Source organism: Motacilla alba, chromosome 2 (genome assembly GCF_015832195.1).
Source record: "Motacilla alba alba isolate MOTALB_02 chromosome 2, Motacilla_alba_V1.0_pri, whole genome shotgun sequence".
NCBI classification, from domain to species: domain Eukaryota; kingdom Metazoa; phylum Chordata; class Aves; order Passeriformes; family Motacillidae; genus Motacilla; species Motacilla alba.
In genome coordinates, this window is record NC_052017.1 from 60,859,314 (window position 1) to 60,873,943 (window position 14,630).

Sequence of the window (14,630 nt, forward strand, 5' to 3'; positions counted from 1 at the left end):
TGTATTTCACACTTCCCTAAGGCAGAAATTCCCTACTTGCTGCCTTGCTCTTGCTCAGTGGATGAGGAAAGTTGGCGAGTCCAGCAGCTGATCTGGGAGGGCCGTGGATATGGACATTTTTCTGGGAGAGGTCTCTCTCTTTCTGGGGAAGATCTGAGTGCATTTGATCAAAGGGACTTGCTTTCTAGGAAAGACTCTTCCAAACATCTGGCCCTCCAAAAGGAGGGAAGGCTTGATCAAAGCCAGGGCATTATGGACTCACATCGCACTGACAAGAAAAAATGGGCCTGGTGGCAGTTCACACCAGAGAAATGGCTATTACACGGATCAATGCATTTCAATTTAGTATTTGAAAAATAAAAGGGCAAAAATGATCTCTTTTTGTAGTAGTTTTCGGTTTAGTGGCAATTACTGTCCCTTTTAATAACCAAGCCACAGATGTTTTCAGACCTGCAGAGTACATAAGCAATGTCACGAAGTGTGCAACACTCAGTGCTCTCAAAATAGGGCTATTGCTGAAATGGCACACCAGTTCAGGAAACTTACAACCACTTCTGCAACAGAAGATGTACACAACCTTTCTAACAGAAGCATCCAAATCTAAAGCAACTCACTACCCATAACTCAAGAGCATATGAATGTGAAGGACAAAAGATTTTTCCTTATAATTAAAAAAGTAAGGAAAATTACAATTACAAGCAAGGTCACTTTCTCCCTGTTCAAGTTGTTTGTAAGTATGACAATGTGAAAAGAAGGTATGAGACCTTAGAGTCACTTATCCTCTGGCTCTGTTTTTCTCGAATTAATTAAATGAGTGAAAAGAGGTAGTTCAGAGCCCATAGATCAGCATCACCACAATGCATTTTGAAACTGCTCTGCGAGGACAACTCCAAAAGCCAATCACAGGATACTTATTAAAGAGGCCTTCTGATGTAGCCCTTTATAGCAAAAAACCTGCTGGATGCCCCAAATTACTCAGTTACACCTCATTAAATTATATCAGTTGTTTGTTGCCAGCATATTCTCCATGCAGCCCAATGGCGTTGTAACTGCAGCTGTTGGAAACCTGTTTAATTGCTCAATTGGATTTTTTTTTTAACTTCTCAGGCAATGAGTGGAATACTGTAATTTGTTAGAAAATACATTAAAATAGAAGAAAGGGGGCGGGGGGAAAGCACAAATCAGAAAATCAATGCTGTTACATTAAGGTTTTTACTAGGATTTTTTAAGCTACAGTTGCTTTCATGTTCTTGACCAAAGAGCTCTCGGGTAAGGAAACATTCATGAGTTGCTTCCTGAACAAGTCTCCTCAATTACTGCGCTGCGGCTGCAATTCAAACACTTACAGAATTCTTTCGAAGGGCAGCAGCATTAGCACAGCAACTGGGGTGGTCTTGTTACTTTAAACCTCTTTGAAAATTCACAGCCTGCAATCATCTCACATGCCAGTGTCCACTCTGGCTTGGAGGCAGAGGGGAAAAACACTTTGGAGGGGCCTATTAAATAAATCCTGTTTTCACAACAGTAAAATCCCTAATAGTTTTGATTCACTGAAGCAGTGCTCCCAAACAGCTCCCTTTGTTTTCAATCACTTTTATAACTGTCTCAAACTAAAAAGCCAGACCAGAATACCTGTCTGTGTGTGTACACAGATATAAATTACCTCAACAGACCAATTTTTTAGGACTTCTTGTCAGCATGGAGTAATTTTTTATTTTTAATGTTTCAAGAAAATTTATTTGACTCCAAAAATAGATTTGAATCAATTTGCTCCTCCACACTTGACAACACTCCTTTGTTAGCAATTCCGTATTACTGGGAAGACATACATCACTTAATGAAAAACACAGACAACAAAGGCCTTGGAGTTATGCTGCTGCAGATCCATTATCAGCCAGACACTCCTTCTGTGCTTATTCCAATTGAAAGTTCCTCTTCACTGCAAACTCCAAATACATTTTTTAATATATTAAGAAAAGGAACTTTAGGGCCAAAAGGAAAAGTATTTAAAATGGATGGGCATGAAACACAATGCATTCCATTCAGTTTCTGTTCCTGCCCTTACCAATCTCCAGCTGAAACATTAAACACTTAACCCACAAGATGCAAAGGGATTTTGAAAGACCTCTCTTCAGGAATGAAAATAATTATCTCCCAGGCTTTAGGTTCCAGGGGCTTAGAAGCGGGACTGTACAAAGGACTAATTAAGTTAGAAATGGCAGAGTGTGGTCTCCTGAAAAGGTGAATTTGTGGGCTGCAGTGCATTGTGAGGAAAGAATTTTTGTACTGCTTGCGCAAAAATAAAAGAGCTTTCTAGAAAGTGATCGTTTTGTATTCTCAGCCCTAAAAACCACCAATCTCATGCTTGCTGGAGACACAGAAGTAAATGGAAGAGTGATTTTATGAGGTCAGGTAATCCTAAAGGAATACAAAGGAAACTCCAGAAGGCAGCCTCCCAAAAGGGAATACAAAGTAGTTGGATGATAGGGGATCTAGAAAACCTTTCTTTACTGGGTTACAGCTAGATCATCTGATTCTCTCTTTCCCACTCTGCAGGGTAAATTAGCACTAATGAGACATTCAGATATCTGAGAAAACCTTGTCACAAAATTAAAAAGTACATTATACATGTAGGGAAAGGGGAGACAAAGAAGGGAAAATGTGTATGTTCAATGGAATGCTTTTCACTACCTCATTCAACACCACATGGTACTAAGTAAAAATTATGATGTAAAAGACCAGCAACAGCTTCTTTTATATCCTTACATAGCATATATGCATGCAAAGTATGTGCTTTACTGCAGCATCTATGTAATGAAATGAACAAACTTAAATCTGTTTCACAAAATGGGCCAGATCCTTAGCTGAGGCAGCACAGGATCATTTCCACAGGGTTTAATATCAATTCTTTACTCCTGCCATGTTCTTTGGATTCACTGCCTTTTTTCTGCTCGGTGGGCAAAAGGACAGAAGCTTCCACTTCTCTTATCAGCGCAATTAATCACAGCATTGCTTAAGCCACTGAAAGCTAACTAGGAACAGGTCAGGGACTGCTGGCCATAAACTCACTGAAGATTAGTCATCTGTTCTTAGTGAATATCTAATAGGAGGAAACAGAGAAGGAAATGGAGAGTGGAAATGGGCTCAAGACTCCTGTGGACTTCCTTGGTGTCTTACAGAGGTGCATTTCTTAACCAACTTTTCACAGAAAACATTCCGATATTTGTGTACAATTTGACATTTAACTAAGAAGCCTTGTCAAAATTGACAGCATTTAAGTAAGAAGTCAATGTCAAATTTGCCTGAAAAGTCTGACAGAATAAACACTGCAGATTGTTCTACATTTATGTGGTGAACTATACATTCATCTGATCCTTATGCAAGATTTCTAGTTAAAAATAAAGAAAGAATAAAAGAAAGAGTGTGTTTGTGCTGGAGACAAAAACATTTCTAGTATGAATCTGCATGGAGCTAGAGATTAGAAGAAAAGAGTGTCAGCATCAATCAATTTACTTTCCAGTTAAGTGAAATCCCAAAGTCAAATTTTACTAAAGTCAATAAAATTCCTTCCACTGAAACAGTACGGGCCACAGCAGTTGTGTAAAATCACACACTGGGCACACAACCATAACAGATGCAAACAGCAATTTGTTATCAGCTGGAGAGTAGCCATGAATTTCAGCCCAAAACATGCAAAACAATTTTATCTTCAAGGTTTCACAGAAAGGCATAGAAAAGTAGGAAAAGCAGCTAAAAAGAACAGGGAGCTAAACTTAGGCAGTCTTGTATAGCCTTTTGCAGTGTGGCTCCGTTTTTCTCTACAGGAAAACTTTGCCAGGAACTGAATGGGCACATCAATATCAAAAGAAATTGTACTCATCATAGGAACTAAATATATTCTCTGTAGTGTACCAAAAAAAAAGCCCGTGGTCTGAAGACTAACCAGTGTCTGTGGTTTGTCTGTATGCACCTGCTTTCTGACCAAATTACAGTGAACAATGTTTATACAGTTATTTACCTCATTATCGACACAGACTTCCAGAATCTCAAGGGTCATCAAAAGTTTGCAGGAAGTGAGTAAGTGAAATTGTTTGACTGAACCAGACTGCCAGCTCTCCACCCAATCAAGGTCAAATAGCTGCGGGGTTGTGTGTGGTGCAGTGGTTTGTGTCTTCTTTTCATCTGTGCTTTGGTGAAAACATTTTTCCTTGTTGGGAAAAAAATCAACAGAAAATGTATTCTGTCCCTGTTACCTGACAGGATGTTAAAAAATAAAGTAAATGCAGGTATGTACAAAGGATAGATGCAAGATCAAGGATGGACAAGTAACAAGGTTTTGACAAGGTACCACTTATAGTTTACGATAAGACAAAATTATAACTTTAACCTTTTAGGTGAAACAAAAGGCTAAAGAATCTTTAGGGCAGCACAACCACTTACTCCTCTGAAAATGAGAAGCTCTGATTATTATCCTAGCCTAGGGGAAAAAAGTGCAATTCAAAAATTGCTTGTTCTTCTGACAGTAAATCTTGACTGTTTTAATGAAAGTTTCTCTCCTTCATGAAGTGTTTCTTGCTAAAAAAACAGGACAGCACATTAATGCAGGGCTTTAGATATCCTTAAAGTCAGGTTTAATTGGGGCAATTCCCTCCAGTGAATTGAAAGACAACATTCGTCTTCTATGCCTGTTTGGAATGCTAAACTGAAAGAAGGGCTGAAATGTCAAGGTAAAATAATGCTAATAATTATTCTGAATGTTACATTCCCCATGACCTTGGAATTTAAGAGGCTGAGATGAAGGCCTTTTGTCGAAAGTCAGGAAGTCATCTGGAGACTTCATTGACATTTATGATTAATACAATCTGGCAAGATTAGGGGAGGAGATAGAAAATATGTGATTAGCTTCCAGCACAGGGTAATTTCTTCTTATATTGTTGTGGGATCTTCAGATAAAGAGCACAAAACAACACAATCACCTGCAATATTACTGCTAGTGCTCATAGGTGAGAACACAAGCAAGTTTAATGCAACAACCATAATGTCTATAAAACAAAATTCATACCACTGCCATGAAAGAGAAGAAAATATTCTCCATTTCATACTACTACTGATTTCCTGTAAGTCACAAAAAATGGGGCACAAAGCTTCACTATTATGTCTTGTTATCACAGAAAATTTTCCACTTCATTTGCAGCTTAACACCGACCAGAATGATAACTCTGTGGGGTGAAGATTTTATATATTAATGTCCTGAAGAGACTCTTGTAGACTTTATTTGCACCTCACACGTGTCAGAAAATGCTTCTGCTTAAAGTCTTTTATGGTCAGTGCCAGAGGAGACTCTGTACACTCAGCTTCCATAAAAAACAGTGGAAGGAGGCAGCACTCCTTTGATTAGGTCATATTCCAGGTAAATAAAACATCTGCAGTTGGGGACCAAAGGCAGAGGGAAGGCAAGTATTTGTTAACATTTGCAGAGTTAACCTTTGCTGCTAGCTAAGGATTCAAGGAGATAATTTACAGACACTTCATGCTTGGCAAATTACTCTTTTAAAAATCTCTTATGAAATTTAGCTATTTTAAGTTTATAGAAAGAGGTACATTGGAAGACATAACCCCACTGAGGATACTAAAGGATACTGGCAAGCAAAGTTCTCATCAGAACATGCCCTGACATGCCCTAGCTATGACATGCAACAGTGAAAGCAGGTTTCATTCTCTGTCCTGATTCAGTGGTTGATCTTTACTGTTGGGCTTGAAATAAAACCAGAGAGAGAAAGTAAGGAACCATAGTGTAAATGTAATTTTCTTCAGTTAGTTTGGAGCTAAAATAATTTGAGTTAGTGGAGATACTTCTCTTTGAAGCACATCTACCAGGCGTGTAGAAATAGCATATTTTCTCCAGCTATGTTTTTAATTGTGGTCCATACAAATCTTAAATAGGTATTTGCATAATGTAATCCTACAGCTCATAAAGCCCATTTTAGACTATTGAATAAACAGCAGAACTTTTAAAGATGGTCCAAATAATGATTCCAGCCCCTAGATGAGTTTAACCTAGAGTTTATAGTCTTCAGTTTATTAAATGCTCCACTTGATCATCCTAAGAATGAAAATACCATTAATAAATTTTATTAAAAGAAGTTTGCAATTATTACAGCATATTGAGGACTTTTGCATCTGATGCATCCTCTCTGAACTAGACATCTTTATGAAATTCTTTTGCAAAATGCTTTTCACTCTCAAAATTTATTATTCAACTTGTGAATTTTCTATTAAATGCAAACAAGATGAGACCACAGAAATAGTTAGTGTTCTTCAATTTATGAAAACTGACTTAATATTTTGACTTATGAATTCAGTAAATATTGTGCAGACATTCCAAAAGGAATAGAAATACATAGCCTAAATAAAGCAGACCAGATTTTTTAAAATGAGGAAAACATACAGAGTGCTACATGACTGTTCAATTTTAATATTCAGTTGCTGCTATACAGATGTACATGAAGCAGCTCTCTGCATATGTCAGTACATTGGTAGGCACTAAACCAGCCATCTGTGTATTCTATATCCTCTTTACATAAATATAGTAATCACCAGTTTATTCTGTAGGAATATTTGCACCGTTTTCAACATTCTTTTCTTACAAAAAAATCCTGCATAAATTCAGCATACAACTGAGTGTTTTCATATATACAGACCTTATAATTTACAACTAATTTGCATTGAAATATCAGTGTTATCAGGATTTGTCCAATGGAGGACTGATCTTTGCAAGGGCAGGTACCTTTCCAGTCACCTCCAAAATTAGGCATGAGCTGGAGCACTACCATGTGTGCCCCTTTCCAGCACTGGCAGCCTGAGGGTTTAGCATACAGAAAAAGCCAACTGCACCTTCACACTTCATTCTCCAGGAAACTGAGTGAGATCACAGGAGGATGAAAGTATGAGATTAACTGGAGCTGCCCAGAATGTGCTGTAAAAGTCATTAAGCACAGAAAAGAAGTTGGCTGGCAAAACACACAAACTCCTGAGTGAAATGGTCCACCTGGTCCAGTCTGTCAGACATGAAAGACCCGTGGAAGCTGCTGCTAGACTGTTTTCTAACCTCTCCCATTTGGAAAATGGCCAAAGCAAGGCTTTACAAGAGATGGCTCTGGCCATTAGAGACAAAAGCCACAGACCCATGCATTTTTTCCCCATGACAGTTCCTGCAGCAGCAGGGACCACCAGTGGGAAGGGAGCACTGATCTCTTCCCCAGCTGGGCAGCATTTTGAACACACTCGGGCTCCATGAGCAGCCAACATACCACAGCTTGGAAACACTCGGAGATTCAACCAAGAGTAAAAGTCAAACATTTGAGTCAATAGCCCATTGCCCAGATCAGAAATACTCTTGGGAGCTGAACAGGAAGCTGGATGAGGAAGGAAGTGCAGGTTTAGTGACAAGTGCTCAGCCAAGGCTCCCGGGCCTGTCTTCCTCAGCTGCTGCCAGGAGCATTGGCTAATAATCCCCAAAATCTCTAATCCAAATGTTGTGCAATGATCACACACAGACATTTCATGTGTAAGTAGTTACAAAATAGAGAGAGCAGTATCACGGCTACAGACTTTTATCAAGCATCTGCAAGTACATTTTAAAACAAAGCAAACATGGGCTTAATCTGTGATTTTGTACAAATAAAAACATTCGCAAAGGGCTGTTACCGTGACAGATTGCAGGAGTGTAAGAGGTAGATGGGAGTATGTGGTTATGGTTCCCTTATTTGTGTGGGGCAAATACACTGGCTGGGATCCAAGTTTCATGGGATGAGGCTGTGTAACAGAAAAGGGCCATGGGCAGTTTGTCATCAACATGCAGCAAAGGAAGGAGTCCCTGGGCCAGTCACCCCACAAGGTATCTGTGGCTTCTGCCATTGTAAGGATGCTGAGGGTACATTTGGCCCTGAAGACATTAAGACTGGGGACTCCAGGCCTGAATTTCCAAAGCTAGATGTTTCCACAACTCTCCCTGTAATTTCTCCACAAGGCTCAAAGCAAGGGAAGGGGAAACAAGAACCACTGGTACAGCACTTCAGAGCTCAGTGAAAGCTGGACATTTATTTGTCCACAGATGATGACTTCTCCACAGCAGTAATATTTTGCTGCATGTGAAGAAATAGTTCATGGATTCAATTGCTTTGGTGGCTAACAACCTAGATAAAATGACAATGACAACAACAATTGGCATTTTTCTGAGAAATTTTCAAGCACCAACCTTACAACTAAAGGTGTCATTCACAAATTTCTTTCATTGATGAATCATACTGAGTTTCCAAACAGCATGATGGACCACATGGTTGTAAGAAATTCGTGTACTTGTTCTGCAGAGGCTAAAGTACCCCAATGGTTTCAGTGTTCTCAGCAAAAGAACTCTAAGGAAGTCAGTAGGAAACCCTGGAACTGGAGCTTGAATTTCCTGCTCTAATAGATACAGGACATTTCTACAGCCAGGAACACAACCTTTGGGATTCATGGTTAAACATCTGCATATTCAACACTGAGCCAGCCTGAAGATTATTTAGGAGATAATGTTAGGAGACAACTAGTGTTGAAAAGTACCTGCAGCGAGTCAGCACATTTTACTTTAACACCTGTGGCTCAAAGAGAAAAGAGCATTTATGCATAAAGCATCAGGATTATGGAAGCATAAGTTTATTCAAAACAACCAGTGCCAAAATATTCAAACACATAGCCCCCAAAAATTCATTTAATAAAAAATATCAATGCCAACAAAGGTATTAAAGTCTAAAGAAATACAGGCTGGGGGTTCTGAAAGATACTGCACACTTCTACGGGTTCCCTAAACCATGTCTATCCTGGAGGCAAAAACCTGAAACCATTAAAAATACATTAAAATGAAAACAATGCCTGGAGGGCTTCCCAAACACCCATGCCCTCCACAGTGTCCTCACTGCATCTCCTTAACTGACAAAACCTGATTTTTCACCAGTTCTCCTGGGAACTTTCAAGTTCTTCACTGCTTAGGCTCTGGCACGGGTTTCAATGCCCAAGATGTCAACAGGGCTCATCCATGCGGGTCTGACAGGATTCACTACCTCTGTTTCTTCCCTCTGTTCTTCTAACAAAGAGCAAGTACCACAGTGTTGTCTGCCTGAATTGTAAGTGGACAAACTTCAAAGAAAAGGAGTTTTAGAGCTATAAATGGTCTCTCCACACAGCTCTCCTACCTATTCCCTATGAAAAGAATTTAGGACCTTCAAGCTCCTCAGAACTTTCAGGAAGGTTTTTACATGAGGAAATAGCTTCTTAGCAACTCCTTTGCCCTGATCTGAACGACATTTTAAATTCTTTATAGTCCTTCTGCTTTCCAGTAAAAACAAAACAAGCTGTTTAACTTCATTGCAGCCTGACAGTTAATAGCTCCTGTATTGTCTCTTAATCACACTGAAATATCTGTTGAAGGATGTATCATTGTTTTAACTTCCTGCTAGCTTTTTTCTTACACAGCCTGCCATTAAACTAAATTAACTGTGTTCATATTGTAACCATAATTTACAAGTTTTTAAAGAGACATGACAAAGTCCTTCTAAATCCTAAGTGGCCCACAAAGAGGGTGAATGAGAGAAGGGTTATTCTATGTCTCCAAAAAAAAAAAAAAAAAAAGAACTAGGGAACTAGGGGAGCGTAGATGGGAAAGGCAGGTAGGGGGTTCAAAGCCAAGAGAAAAGGATGTTTCTTTACACACTGTGTTGAGACTGTTACTGCACTCTCCTTGCCGCAGAACGTTAAAATTTACCTGGCTCAGAAAAGTTTGGAACTCCTGGAAAAGAGTTTACACAAAGACTTGCTTTGGCCCAGACAGTCCTTGAACTATGAGTCACTGGAGTCTGGGAAAATACTGTTGAGAAATATTGCTGCATACTCACCCTTGCTTGCATCCTTTTGTCTCTGCATTCACTATTTCCATCACCCTGCTCCTGGGGGCACTGCATTGCTATGTACAGGCACAGAGAAAGCTCCAAGCTGACCTCCTGCTCCTCACACCCATGCAATATTGAGACCTCAAAGTGAAGATAGGTCTGGCATTAAGTTGACAAGAATGGATATTATATTAGATTTTGCCTGCAAGGCCAAGATTTGATGTGGAGGCAAGCTAGAAAGTCTGATCAGGAATGGCAGCTCCTGTGGCCTCATTATGGAGTTGGTCCATTCCCTGTCTGTGTCTTTGTGTAGAAGATCAAGGACTTCAAAGTACAAAGCCACTGTTCTGTACTAGTGCCATTACTGGTGTGAGATACTTATGAGTGAGAAATATATGTGCCTTCGAGTGAGAAATATATGTGCCTTCATCTTTTCATCCACATTTTAAAGTGCACAAGATTGTATAATAATTCTTGATAGTTCCTTTTGTTTCCATCCTAACTACTAATCCAATTAGCTTAGTTTCCTAATTTTTCCATAGTTCCATGACATTTCAACACACCCTCCCATTCCTTCAATGAATCACACTTGATTGTTATATACTCAGCTCTTCTGGAAGTCCTTCAATCTTAGACTCTCTGAAAATAAGCATATATTTGGCCCTTTGACAAGCCCAAAGATTTATATTGTATCAATCTGATTTTTGAGTGAGAAGCTGTGGTCAGATAAAAATTAATGCCTCATCCAGAGTCTGTGATATTTGTGGAAAAGAAGATATGCAGGTACCAAACTACTTGTCCTGTCCTCTATCTATAACATATTGCTGCATCCTTGAGACTGGAACCCACATAAAAATCCTTCTGTTATTATTAGTCTGAAGACTACTTCCTTCATCCCCTTTCCTTACCAAATGGTGGAAAATCCAGTAATTCTAGGTTCCTGAACAAAGTGACAAGCTTCAACCGGTGCATCACATCCTTTTTCCAAAAAGGATTTAAACCTCCCTATAACTGTGAGTAACTGCTCAGTGAAAGAAACATACCCTAACACCACGGGACAAAGCAATAAAATGTAGGAACTCTTTCACCCACAGGTTCACAAATGCTCCTAGATTCTATCTAGGCTGAAACAAATTGTCAGCAAGGGTGGGAAGTGAGAGGGACCTGAGATGTCCACATACCAGTGATGTTGCCAGTTAGCTGAACCTGCCACCTCCGTGGGCTTCCACCCACTTTGTGCAAATTGTATAATATAGGTCCCTGCTGGGTGAAACACCTGACTCAAAAAATGTTCCAATAGCACCAGTTCATTTCTTTTGTACCAGACAATATACAAACAGCACCAACTTTGCACCAGATTTCCCCTGTTAAATACCCTTTCAACATTCCTTTTCTGAGATTCTTCTCAAGTAGACTGAGTAGGAGCTATCTGCAGATTGTGGTTACCCTTAGATAAATCCTGATAGGTACCAGATATCTGCAGTCAAGATGCTACTTTCATTCAATGAGAAAAGGCAAACATCCCATTCAAAACTAGTAACTTTTGAGAAAAAGGGAAAGGTTTGATGAGATGACACCATACTATAAGATTTTGTTGTGGGCAAACAGAATCCCATAGTTCAAAGTAATTATCTCATTAAGTTCCACCTCATTAGGATTGAAACTAGACATCATAATGAACAGTGGACTAATAATTCACCAATGAGAATTTGGTTTTAGTCCAGCTTGATATCTTGTCTGTAATATATTTGTTGGTTTCAGCTCATCACCCTCATCTTCTCCGGACAAAATGACACACCTCTTCATTTTCTATTCATCATAAGCCTATGGGTGAATTAGTAAATTAGATTAAATTTCCTTTCCCAGTGCCAGAGGGGCACTGGGAAATTTGCATGAGCTCCCTTCCCAGGACAAGGCACGTGGAGAAAAGGGAGAAGCAGGAATTGTCAGAGCAAGTTCAGTTTTGCCCCCTGGACCTTCTGCATTTTTGTGGAGGAGGGCAGAATGCATCAACACACCCTCTCTTCCACTCCAAAAAGATAGTGCTAGGATGATAAGTGGGAGATAATTTCAGAAATTCAAGGTGGTTACAAAATATTTTCGGACATTAAGAACTATCTGCAGCAGGACAATTTTGTGGTAGATTGAAAATGGCAGAGTACAGATTATGGAGTCATTAGTCATGCTATCACTAAGGGGATTAAATTTTGCTACTTTCTTTTCTTTAATATCTTTCTCCCCACTGTGATTTTTTTTTTTTTTTACCCCTGCACCTGCCCTCTAGATATTAGATAACCTGAACATGAAAGAGAAGAACCTTTTTGACAGTGAAGCTGAAATCCTCCTGTTTTGTCATGCATTCAAATGGGAACCAGAACAATTGAATCCTGACCTACTTATCAGACTGAAATTCCTGCTGGGAAGTATCAATAAAAAGACCCACTGGGAGGTCATTCAGACTGGTCATGGTTATTATGGGAATTGTGAAAGAGAGGGTAGCTATAGCAATAAAAATTCATTTTTACATGGCCTTATTTCTTTAGTATGTACCTATCCAAAGTGTGATAACTTTCCATTGCAGTTTTCCTTTAAAATAAGCTTCCAGGTCAAGTTCTAGTGACAATAAATAAGTCTGCCTCATTAATCAGACTACAGCACTTAATGAACCACTTAACAGAAATTGTTTCTCTGGGTGTGGCCAAGGGTCTTCACTGGCAGTGAGCACAACATGGCTGAAGGCCTGACGGTATCCATCATGTGTACCACACTCCTTAGAGCGCGTGAAGTGATTTCAGGCTCTTTCAGAAATTATTTTCGGCCCACATAAGGTAAAATAACATAATATCACTGGAGCTTTCACTGAAATCTTTTTGAAGTGAAAGATAAAAGCCTCGCTGCTCCAATCCAGCACAGGTGCAGTGGGTAGCAGAGCAGGCTCCACGCTTGCTCCTCAGCGCACGCGGTCCTACCCAGCCTTTTCCCACAGCGGGCACAGGGAAGGGGTTCTCAACATCCCTGCGAACAGCTGAGCGCCTGGCCTCTTCCTGCCTTCTTACAATGAGCCCCAGCTGAGAAGTCTCTGTCCTGCGTCACATTTTTGGCAATTTCTCTAGGGCGAGGCAAGTTTTTTCTCTCTGCAGGCCTCTAATCCCTTCCTGTGCCGACTTGACAGCAAGGATAAACACTTCACCAGAGAGGCCCATGATGAGCTGCATGTGAAGGTCATGCTGCCTTCTGCCATCCTTTCCCAAGTTTCCTATGGCTCTATGCATCCTTTTAAATCTGAGGTCATCTCTATGGTGGTGCCAACTACTATTACAAATGCAAAACATGTTAAATGTGTATCTGCATACACACGTGTGTATTTTATATCTATCTATATATATATGTATCTATATCTATACCTATGTATGTGTGCATTTATGTACACATTCTGGAAAAAACCCATAAATAAAATTACAGTCCCCTAATTTTAAAAAAGAGACTGATTCAAGCAGTTGAGCACACTGAGGGATCAAAAGGGAAAAAAAAGGCATAAATCTCTCTCCACTTTTGAAATATAGCTGGAGGGTACCAATGACTGAGTTAAATTCTCTGGTCTGTGTTATGCAGAAGGTCAAACTGCATGGATGTAATGGTCCCTCTTGGCCTTAAATACCTATGAAAAAATATGACACAGCTTTGCCTTTGCAGCAGATACTAGAACATTTGCTTTACCCACCATGTCTGGGTAAAGGTACAGGGAGCCTGTGCCTGATATCTGCCAGGGCAGCAGATATTTTTAGTGGTAATTTCAGATTAAAAATATTAAGTGCAGAAGGCAAGAAATTCACAGAACCAGTCAGTGTTGTTTTTAAAGACCTTGCCTATGATCTCATAGTTTCTACTAAAGCTAAAGTTTCCATGGGATTTTGGATCAACCAGTGACCCTGCTTCTAGACAATTTAGTTTTTTTATTAATATAAGTTGAAACATATTTGCAATCTATACACTTTTTACCCATTTGTGCTGACTAGTGCTCTTTTAGAAGAAGTAACCCTCAGTTTATTAGCTGAGGGCGCTGTACAAGCCTCTAAGGCACAATACAGCCTCCACAGCAGGAAACCCCATCTTTGTACAACACAGGTAACATCCTACACATCCCAGCTTCTCTGTATCTTGTGATAAACCTCTCCCATGGGCAAAACAGACTTAGCTGGAAATATCCCAAAATCATCCAACTGTGTTTATTTTACCTTACCATAAAAATGGTCATTTTATGTTTTGTCCAAAGGGTGGTGGGATCTAGAAACAAATAAGGTTTTGACAGAAAATCCAAATCCAGAATGTTTTCTTCCAATGGGGCTCTGGTAGCGTGAAAAAGCACAGCTGGCTTGTGATTTGGTAACATAATTTCTTGATTATGAGTGATTTTAAATACACATTACATAAATATTTATCAGCATTTTTAAATTTTGCACCTAATTTTAAACATTCTCCTCCACTACTCTGCCCCAGAGGCATAAGTGTACCGCATAAAGGTAAAACTAGACAAATAGCAAGAGAAAATACCACAACATCACAAAGATAAAAGATTTATTTTGTGCTTGGTGGGAAGAGGGAGAAGTGCAAGCGATAAGACATACACAGAGGCCAATATTTAGTATAAAATATTTCTGCATTTCCTTCAGATTTTTGGAAGGGAGAAAAAAAATCCAAATCGGGTGG